Source organism: Stegodyphus dumicola, chromosome X2 (assembly GCF_044657685.1).
Source record: "Stegodyphus dumicola isolate Sdum_Otavi_A_Nest chromosome X2, ASM4465768v1".
In the NCBI taxonomy this organism is placed as follows: Eukaryota; Metazoa; Arthropoda; class Arachnida; order Araneae; family Eresidae; genus Stegodyphus; species Stegodyphus dumicola.
The window spans coordinates 71,650,915-71,660,347 of record NC_140781.1 but is presented as its reverse complement, the minus strand read 5'-3'; the positions used below and the strand labels follow the sequence as shown (position 1 = coordinate 71,660,347).

At 28.9% G+C, this 9,433-nt stretch overlaps 1 long non-coding RNA gene across 2 annotated transcripts; it reads left to right on the top strand.

Moving 5' to 3' along the window:
- The first annotated feature begins 782 nt into the window (after positions 1-782).
- Positions 783-6,751, top strand: LOC146992777 (uncharacterized). Of its 2 annotated transcripts, none has more exons than XR_015039271.1 (4): positions 783-857; positions 2,582-2,662; positions 5,416-5,508; positions 6,362-6,751. It is a non-coding gene; the product is annotated as an uncharacterized LOC146992777 (long non-coding RNA). The 2 variants fall into 2 exon arrangements; XR_015039270.1 differs by lacking the exon at positions 783-857 and adding an exon at positions 2,137-2,337.
- The last annotated feature ends 2,682 nt before the right edge of the window (positions 6,752-9,433 follow it).

The following is a 9,433-nucleotide window of genomic DNA, read 5'->3' as shown; positions in this document are numbered from 1 at the left end:
TTTTCTTTAAATCCTTTTATAAAATATTACATATAAAACCAGTTACGGTTTTCAGAAAGACAATTTAAGGAGGAAAATATCGTTTTAGAATGCATATCGCACAATATTTCCACCTTAAATTGTTTTTCTGAAAAATATTTGTGTAATATTCATTCTAAAGTAATATTTTTACTCATAAATTTGGTATGCTTAAATTTATGTTATCTACCTGTATATAATATAAGCAGTCAGTTCAACCACAATGTAACAATGATACAAGCTCTGTGTAAAGATCGATTTTTATCATGTATGTCCATCGGTTCTATAATCTATTTCTAACTCTATAATCAGCCAAAATAGTGTTATAATTATCCTTTTGAATATTGGAACGGGTAAAATATATCAATATGAAATATGCGATCAAGTAAAATTATTTCATTGCTGTTACAGGAGGATGTTGCGTGTAAAACGTCCTTTAAAAGGTGGCAAAAACACATACGTGTTTTAGGTTTAGTTTTATTTATTTGATTGCGGCAAAACAAGTATTCGTAAGTATTATCTGCCTAATGAAGGCATGCTTTCGTGGAGAACTGCTTACACTCTAAATCTCGCAGAGTGGGATTTGGAGGGTGACCGAAGTTTTCGCTCCGTTTCGTGTCAAAAAACGCAAATTTACTGTCTTGGTAGCAGAACATGTTTCCCACTTGCAATAATAACCTTGAGGAAGGGAGTGAATTGAAGGAGCAGGACGACCCCCTGTCTTGCCATTGTCCATCCCGACTGACCAAACAAGTTTGCTAAGCCAAAGAACGTTCTTTTTCTAAGCGCCATTTCAAGCGAGGACAGTCGTAATAATGGATACAGCTCCTTTGCCAAAAGTAAGTTCGCTTTTAAAATATATATACAATTATTTCTTAATATAAATATCTTAATTATTATAAATTATAGTTAGATTTATGTGTCAAAATTTAAGTATGTAATAAAAAGTAGTTTTAGTTTGCTCTTTTTTTTAGGTGTCTGTAAATTTGCTTTAAGAGTAGCTTCATTTAAATTTGCTTTAAGAGTAGCTGTAACGTAGTTTTATTTATTATGTATTGCTAACACAATGAAAGCTGTACGTATGGATGGTACTTTTTGTAAATAATTCTTAACATTATTTTTATTTTTGAACAATTTACGCAAAGCTATCGAATTTAATTATTTAAATTTAGTTTTGCATGCATTCCTATTTCAAATAGGAAGAACAGCGGTGGAAAAAAAAATGCATACTAAAGTTTTGATTTTTTTTATAACACAAGTGTGTAAATTATTTGGTAGTATTGGACGAAATAAAAACCGTATACTTTACTGAATTTCCTATTGAAGTCATATCGTTTTCAACTTCTAGTAGTTTTTAATAGATTTTTAACTTTCATTTTTTATAAATTCTGCTTATAGTTTGTGACAATAAAATTCACTTACTGTTAAAAAGCTGAATTTTTCCAAAATATAAATACTAGCACTACCTGGGTCATATCAGCATTCTAAAACTTATATTTTTGCAAATATGTTGTTATTCTCGAGAGTGTAGGTGTAGCTAAGGCCTATTGAACATTCAAAAGTCCGGGAGGCCAATAAAGCTGATAAGACGGCTTTCCGTTTACGATATAAAAAAAATCTTGCATTCTTTAAAAAAGACTGAAAGCTTCAGATTTTAAATTACGTCCAAAGGGGCGTTTTTTTTAACATTTTGTGTGCTACCTTTATTTATTAAATATCATGTTCTTCGCACTTAAATAAAAACATTAATTAAACCATAAAAACATTCAAAATTAAATCATAAAAACATTCAACAGCAATATCGCAAAATAATTTTAAAATGAACATATCTTTAGAATTTCCAATACAGAGTCTCGCGAGCTGGATATATATATATATATATATATATATATATTTTTTTTTTTTTTTTTTTTTTTTTTTTTTTTTACTCGTACAGTATTGCCATTGCTCGCTTTGAATTCGTTTACTTTGTTAATCAAAAATTCGTTGACGTATTACAAAATATTAAATAATAAAGCAAATAATAAAACCAATTTCAAATTCAAATTAGGGCTTCCACATGCCCATATTCTATGGAAGATTACCTTATTCAAATTTTGTTGGCTCTAGGTACCGTTGTTTTATTACAATGCGAGAAACATACATACATTACTGCAGATTCTTCATTATTTAATTTCTTTAAATATAATGTTTGGTGGCAGTAATTTGAAATGAAACATATCGGGAATCGATGCAAAATGCCAAAACGAAATTAACAGTCCTTCTGGGAGAATTGCCCCTTTGGACTAAAAAAAAACCCAGCTATTTAAAAAAAAAATAGTAAGTTTTGATTTTCTGATGACAAACTGAAAACTATTGTATTATTAAATATTCCAGGTAATTCATGCAGATAACTATTTAATGAGAATTCATTTTCAGTCAAAGACCAAGCATAAAATTTTAGTATCTTCTCCATTTACATAGGTTCTATATTCCTATACTTGTGCCACAGCAAATTGTCAAATTTATCTGCCTCTTATCTTTTTTTTAAACTGTAGCACAATAAAATATTTTTTTTTTTCAGGAGGGATTACATGATAGTTCAAAATTATCAGATTTTTATAACTGCTAGAAATTCCCGAAGATGCTGTTAATGTCCTAAAAGGTAATTTTATTTTCTACTCTGTTTTAAATTAAAAACTATACCTAGTCCGGATTTTTGAAAATTCCAGATATTCAGTTGACTTATGCTATATACATGTATTTATTTTATGCTAAATATGTATTTACTGACAAATATACGTATATGCCAATATATAATATGTACACCAAATGTTTATTTCTTTTAATGCAAATAAGAAAATTAAAAAAACAGTATTTATTTTTAAAAAATGTAAGGCATGTTTTTTTCAAACTTAATTAAATAGTAAAATTCGTACATGTCTAAACATTTTTATTTCAACTGAAACAAAATGACATTTTTATATGTAAGCCATAAAACCTAAATGTTTGATGCATTTTTATTTTATAATATGAAAATTAAGCAATATTGCCTTATATTTGTGGCAGCGCCTATCATATTTAAAAAATTAACTTATTTTATTAACAGATAATAAAATGCACAATTAAAAAACAGCTTCTCCTCCCTTCTATTGCGGGAGAAAACCTAATTCGACGGGTTATTTTTATTTATTTATTTCCCCCTAAGAAAACTTGTCAGGCATACTTTCAAAATTGTCGAAATATATACTAATTTAAACATGATAATTCTATTTGATTCATAGATTAATTCATATACATCAACTCAATAGTTAGAAAGTTAAACTAATGACATTTACTTATTACTTTTCAAGATTATTGCCTTTTCATTTCAATTAGTTATTATATCTTCTCCTAGTGATATTAAAATGAGTGAGAGGATCTGATGAAGTAATGTTCAAAATAATATAATTGTTTACATTATCAAAAGCTATTGTTGTATCAAACAAGTCTTATAAACCTTTTCTTATGCACAGTCCTTTAAAGTAGGAAAGAAATGTAAGTAATCTGATTTTAATAAACTCATATGAATTCATTTTCTGGTTTAGATAGGATTTAAAGACCCAGGTAACACAGCTTGTTTACTACATTTTCAATAACTAAGTTATGTGAACACTGTTAGAGGTGTAGCTAGAGTTCTTGCTGCCTCGCTCAGTGCACAATAAAAAGTCTATAAAATGTCAAAATGATATATATAAAAACAAAATATCTGGGTTTATTTTTGAAATAAAACATTAATTCTAATACCGTAAAGTACTATTTTGTTTGTTTTCTTTATATACAAAATCATTAATAGTATTCTAAAAGTTTGATTTACTACTCTATCAGCTGATTTGTAGACAGTATGGTACAATTTCTCAGTCTTTAGGTGTTTTTTAATCCATTTGTACTTTGCAAAATTCTTCTCGCAACAGTCATGAAAAAAATTTACAGATGTATATCAGTATTTGGAACTGCATTCTGAACTGCAGAAGTTCAAAGTTACCATCCTTTCACCTGCCTTCGAAAACGCTACCGCAAAGAATCCAGTAAATGTAAACGCTGCAAAAGCACATTTGTTACAGTATATCCCTGCGCCCGGGAACAGATGCCCCTTGCCCCCCCCCTCTAGCTACGCCCCTGCGCTCATTTTAATTTATATGCCCTAAATACCATGTTTAACAGGCTGTTTACTTACAAATGCTTAATATCATGCTTTTTAATGCACATTCCCTAAATATTACCCACCATCGGCAAAGTCGCTGAGCACTGGTAGTTCGGTCCAGAGTTTGAATCGCATGAAGGAGCTGGCTGCATGGACTTTTTTGTGGTTTTCTCCATGTGTAACGTGTATACGAACCAGTTTGCCTTACAAAGACCTCCACTGAGGCATCCTTCCCATTAGGCAGATTTTTGATGGCATGTCAGCAACTAAAGGACAAATAAAGGCTTTGAAAACCTGTCAGAATTTTATCGAAGCTGTCGAAATTATGCTTGGCAGTAGATTGGATCAAGCTCTGAATACAAAAACAGGTCAATTTGAAACCAAAATTGTAAAAGAAACATTTCAGTATGTTTCAGTCATAAAAACAATTGAAATGGTTTTGTCTAATAGCCATGTAAGAAATTATATTGAAAGTGAAACAATTTCTAATGATAGACATTTAAAAAACAGTTTTCATCTTTTTATGTCCCAAGAATTTTGAAATATGTGGAAACAAAACGCCCTGATCTTCTGGTACCAAGTATTGCTGATTTCAGTGGTAAAAATCTTTAAAAATTTAACTAGGATTATAAATGATAGAATACTTTAAAACTTTTCTTTGTTTACTTTTTAATTACCTAGAGTAAAGTAATTTTGCATCTATTACTCACATTGGTCTTTATTCTTAAATGGCTTATAGTTTTTTTCTTCTGGCTCGTAAAGGTAAGCTGTAAATGCATGTGCCTCTAGTGCCAAAGGCCTTTTTAATGATATTTTTGTAATCATTATGTAATAAACATGTGTATATATATATAGATGACCTAAAAGCATTAGTTTTGCTCACAGAACTTTTGCTCAGCTAAAATTATTGGAAAGAAAGAGGGACAAAGGTTTTATTCATTATTAATGAGTAAATATTTGGCATAAGTGTATGCATAAAAAATAATTTCATATGCTTAGCTATAAAATTCTTTTCATAGGATAATATTTTTAGTTTGCAGTGTATGTATATGTAAATAAGCTATTGATACTATATGTAAGTGAGCTGAGCTGCATATACTTTGAAATTTGCTACATATTCTATCTTGAAAGGTTCATGTGTGATATTTATATAGTTTCAATTAATTATTACATTTCACATGCAATTTTTATCCAGTATATGTCTTTTATATATACTTTTATTTTTATTTTTGTAGGGTAAAGGCAAAGCAAGTATTTTAGCATCAGGCTGTTATTTGAAAAAAAAAAAAAAAAAATTCCAAATTCTGCACTTCTAATATTTGCTAAATGTAAGTATTGAGGAATTTTGATATGCTTTGCACTAACTTTCATTTTAAGAGGGCAGATTATATTAAAATGAGCCATTTTACAACAGTGAATGTATTTGGCCTCATGTGGCTAAAATTCATCTTCTCAGTCTGCTTTCGACTATTGTACCCACAGATGATGCATGGTCATTTAGCTAATTTCTGTAGAATTGGAATTGCATTGATTTGAATGTCACCTACATACTAGCAAATATTTCGAGAGAATAAGATGGTTTGTAATATGTGTGATGCCTTTATATGATCTAAATCTAAAGCATGACACTAATCATATATATGCATGTATATACATTGAACATAGATTTTTTTTTTTTTTTAACTTGTAAAGTGATGGAAAAATTGCTTCAAGGTGAAATTCAAAATATACACTTCCAGCCAGACTATAGCGATCATGAAATCAAGAACAAACATCTTTACAATAACAATAGTTTATTATGAAGGGATGATACTTGTTTTCATAAGGAAAAGACAGACTAATTCTCCATATAGTTTGTTCTTTTTACATTTTTATATACATTATTTATTACATTTTTCATTAAGAAGCAACGCACAAATAGACTATCCTATTTTATATTTGCATCAATATAATATTTACATATTCCTATATGTATTTATACTGCATTTTTACAGAAACTAAAAGCAAAAGACCTCTATTTGAATAAAATTACTAGGAATTACTTATTTTTGAAAGAAGAAAAAATTTTCTGGCGATATTTTTTAATTGGAAAGATAAACTTTCTAGTATGGCTCATTGGTATTTGACTTGTCCTAATAGATAGGTAATGGATGTATTCTTAATAAAGAAATTTATTTTCAGGGAATAGAAGACATGGAATCTCTTGGACCATCTCAGAATAAACAGCTCATTATAGTGTGTATTACAAGTTCATTCTGTATTAAAGCAGTAAATCACTTAATAGCATGCCCAAATCATGCCATGAAGGCATTTGACATTCTATTTAAAACTAATTTTGTATTTAGCGTTCAATATGCACATACATCAACAAATTTTTATAATTTTGTTGCAAGCCTTTTGTATAATGTCAGCACTCCTAGAGCTTGTGTGGACTCTTTAAATACATGTTTGAGTGTGAATTTATTGCATTTTGTACATGCATTACATTTCATGCTTTTAATGTCATTTTATTGTCATATTTTCCATTTTTATATATGTACATATATTTCCTAATAAAGAGTTTTTCATGCATTGCTTGTTTTCACTTATATTTAAAATACTTCGTTCATTGAAATTATTATAATTCTGCAGTTATGGTAATGATTCCTATTCGGATTTAATCAATAAATGAAATACATAATTTTCAGCAGAATTATGAAAAATGAATTTTTAGCTTACACATGTGAGTTATAATCCATATTATTTCACTTTAAAATTTACTTTATTTTTCCCAAATGAGACTTGGAATTAGCATATATAAAAATAAGTTATAGTCTAAAAGTATATTTAAGCATTTATTCACCTGCAATGATTAATGTATAGGAATTTGTATGCATATAACTTCTCAAAAATAGAAAGCGTAACAAGCTAACTGAAGATTTTAGACTTTATTCATAATTTGGGGTAATAATTAATTTTAAGCTCTTCATAATTATGTAATAAGAAATAGAAACATTTCTTTTGCAATATTTTGTGCAATACATGAAGCTAAAAACAATAGCATGAGAGTATTTTATGGTTACTTATTTTTATGGTTATTTATTATCTCATACATTGAAAATAAAGCTGAATAATTTTCATGTAAGGGAAATTAAATTCGCATTTGTTTCTTACTTCAATGTATATTAAAATTTATTATTCGATTTTTTATGCATATTATACTCAAGTAGACAAACTACTAGTAACATCAATTCACAAATCGTATTAATATATTCAATTATAAGTAGCATTTTAAGAAGTTAAATCTATCAGATTATGATACAGGTTTACTGACACATATATATATGATCAGCTGTTCTAACACATTCAAATTTTCATTATAAAATTTGTCAAGAACTGTTTTTAATAAATTACTTTTCCAACTAGTATGATTATTTAATGGAAAATTTAGCTTACAATTTACATGATTACGTGCCCAAATCTTGTGAATAAGCATAATTTGCTTTTTTAAATTAAAATATGTATACAAAATTTAGAATGTATATCACTATATATATATATGATTCATCTAAAATGATTTTTTTAAATTTCTTTTATGAAACTAAGCATTTTTTGATTTCTCAAATCAAATTTTGAAAATATCTGAAATATTTATTCAAAGTTTTAAGTACCTGAAAAACCTTATTTTTTATTCAAAAACTAAGTTTTTCATTGCGAATATCTTGCTATTCCAGTTTTTATATATAAGTTGCATTGACGTTCTTATTTTTATTGCTTACTACACATAAAGGTAAAAGCCATGTTTCTGTAAAATAAAATATATTCTGTGAGTTCAAAGTAATTTCACATCAGAAGTACTGTGAGGAAGTGATAGTGTTAAGTATTTCAGAATGTTAACTACACCGAATTTCCAATATTTTAATATGGATGTAATTATTTTATATGTATATTTCGTTAGATTTGGAAAGAAAAACTATATGTCTAAACAATGAAGATACAATTGTCTTTAAACTGTGTTTTTTTATTTCAATGATGATCTACTTTGATTCATAATCCAGTTTTTATATATAAGTTGCATTGACGTTCTTATTTTTATTGCTTACTACACATAAAGGCAAAAGCCATGTTTCTGTAAAATAAAATATATTCTGTGAGAAAGTGATAGTGTTAAGTATTTCAGAATGTTAACTACACCGAATTTCCAATATTTGAATATGGATGTAATTTTTTTATATGTATATTTCGTTAGATCTGGAAAGAAATCTCATCACCAATAAATGTTTAAGTAAGTACATAGGTAGCAAATCTAAAACAGATGTATATATCAGATAATTAAAATCACAATAGCATGTTAAAAAGTAGTGTAAAATATTCTTTTCAAGAGATAATATTAACCAGATATCTAAAACAATACATCAGCTATAAAGTTTACATAGCAAATCACAATTTTCAGTTTGCCTATAAAATAATTATATAAAAATCGCACCATCAAGGAGTGAGAAGACTATTATTATAACTCCTTGTAATGTGTGTGGTTTCACCCGAATATCGGGCAATATCTGACTATCGAAGAAGAGCGAACGAAGAAAGGGTCACTCCTGTTTTTGTGTGAAAAGGGACCGCTTTTTACTAGAGTGAAATATCGCTCCTTCGAGGTTGGTGCCATTTTGGCATTAGAGGGAGGTGGGATATCACTCCTTTAGAGTCGGATAGGACTCTTTCGTATTTAGAGTGTAAGGAAAACTGGCTGGCACTGACTTTAACACATAAGAAAAACCATGAAAGCCTCCATGGAGTCAGCCTGTTCGCCAGAACTAGACACTAGCTCGAAGTACTAGTGTTCAGAGATATTACCGCTGTACTATGTTAGAATTTTAAATCTATGTCATCTTTAAGTTATTTAGCAGATACTATGTAACAACAAATTATTAAATTCTCAATGACATGATTCAAATAATTTTCTATAAAACTGGGCCTTCTGATGGCCGATTGGATAAGCCCAAAGAATTTGAGTTTTCGACCTGGGCCAGAATCATGGCAAATGCCTGGCTGCATTTGTGGATTTCTCCATAGGGAGTACAAATGTGAGGTAGGTTTCCTTACAGAATCATTCACGAAAGCTTTACGCTCTTTAGGCAGATAACCTTAGTATTTTTCATCGCTTACAGTTAAATCAAATGAGCTTCCGATAAAGTGCGATGTAAAAGTAGGACCTAGGAAGTACGACAGTCCTCTATATACATATATCGTTCTGAGGAAGTACGATATACATAC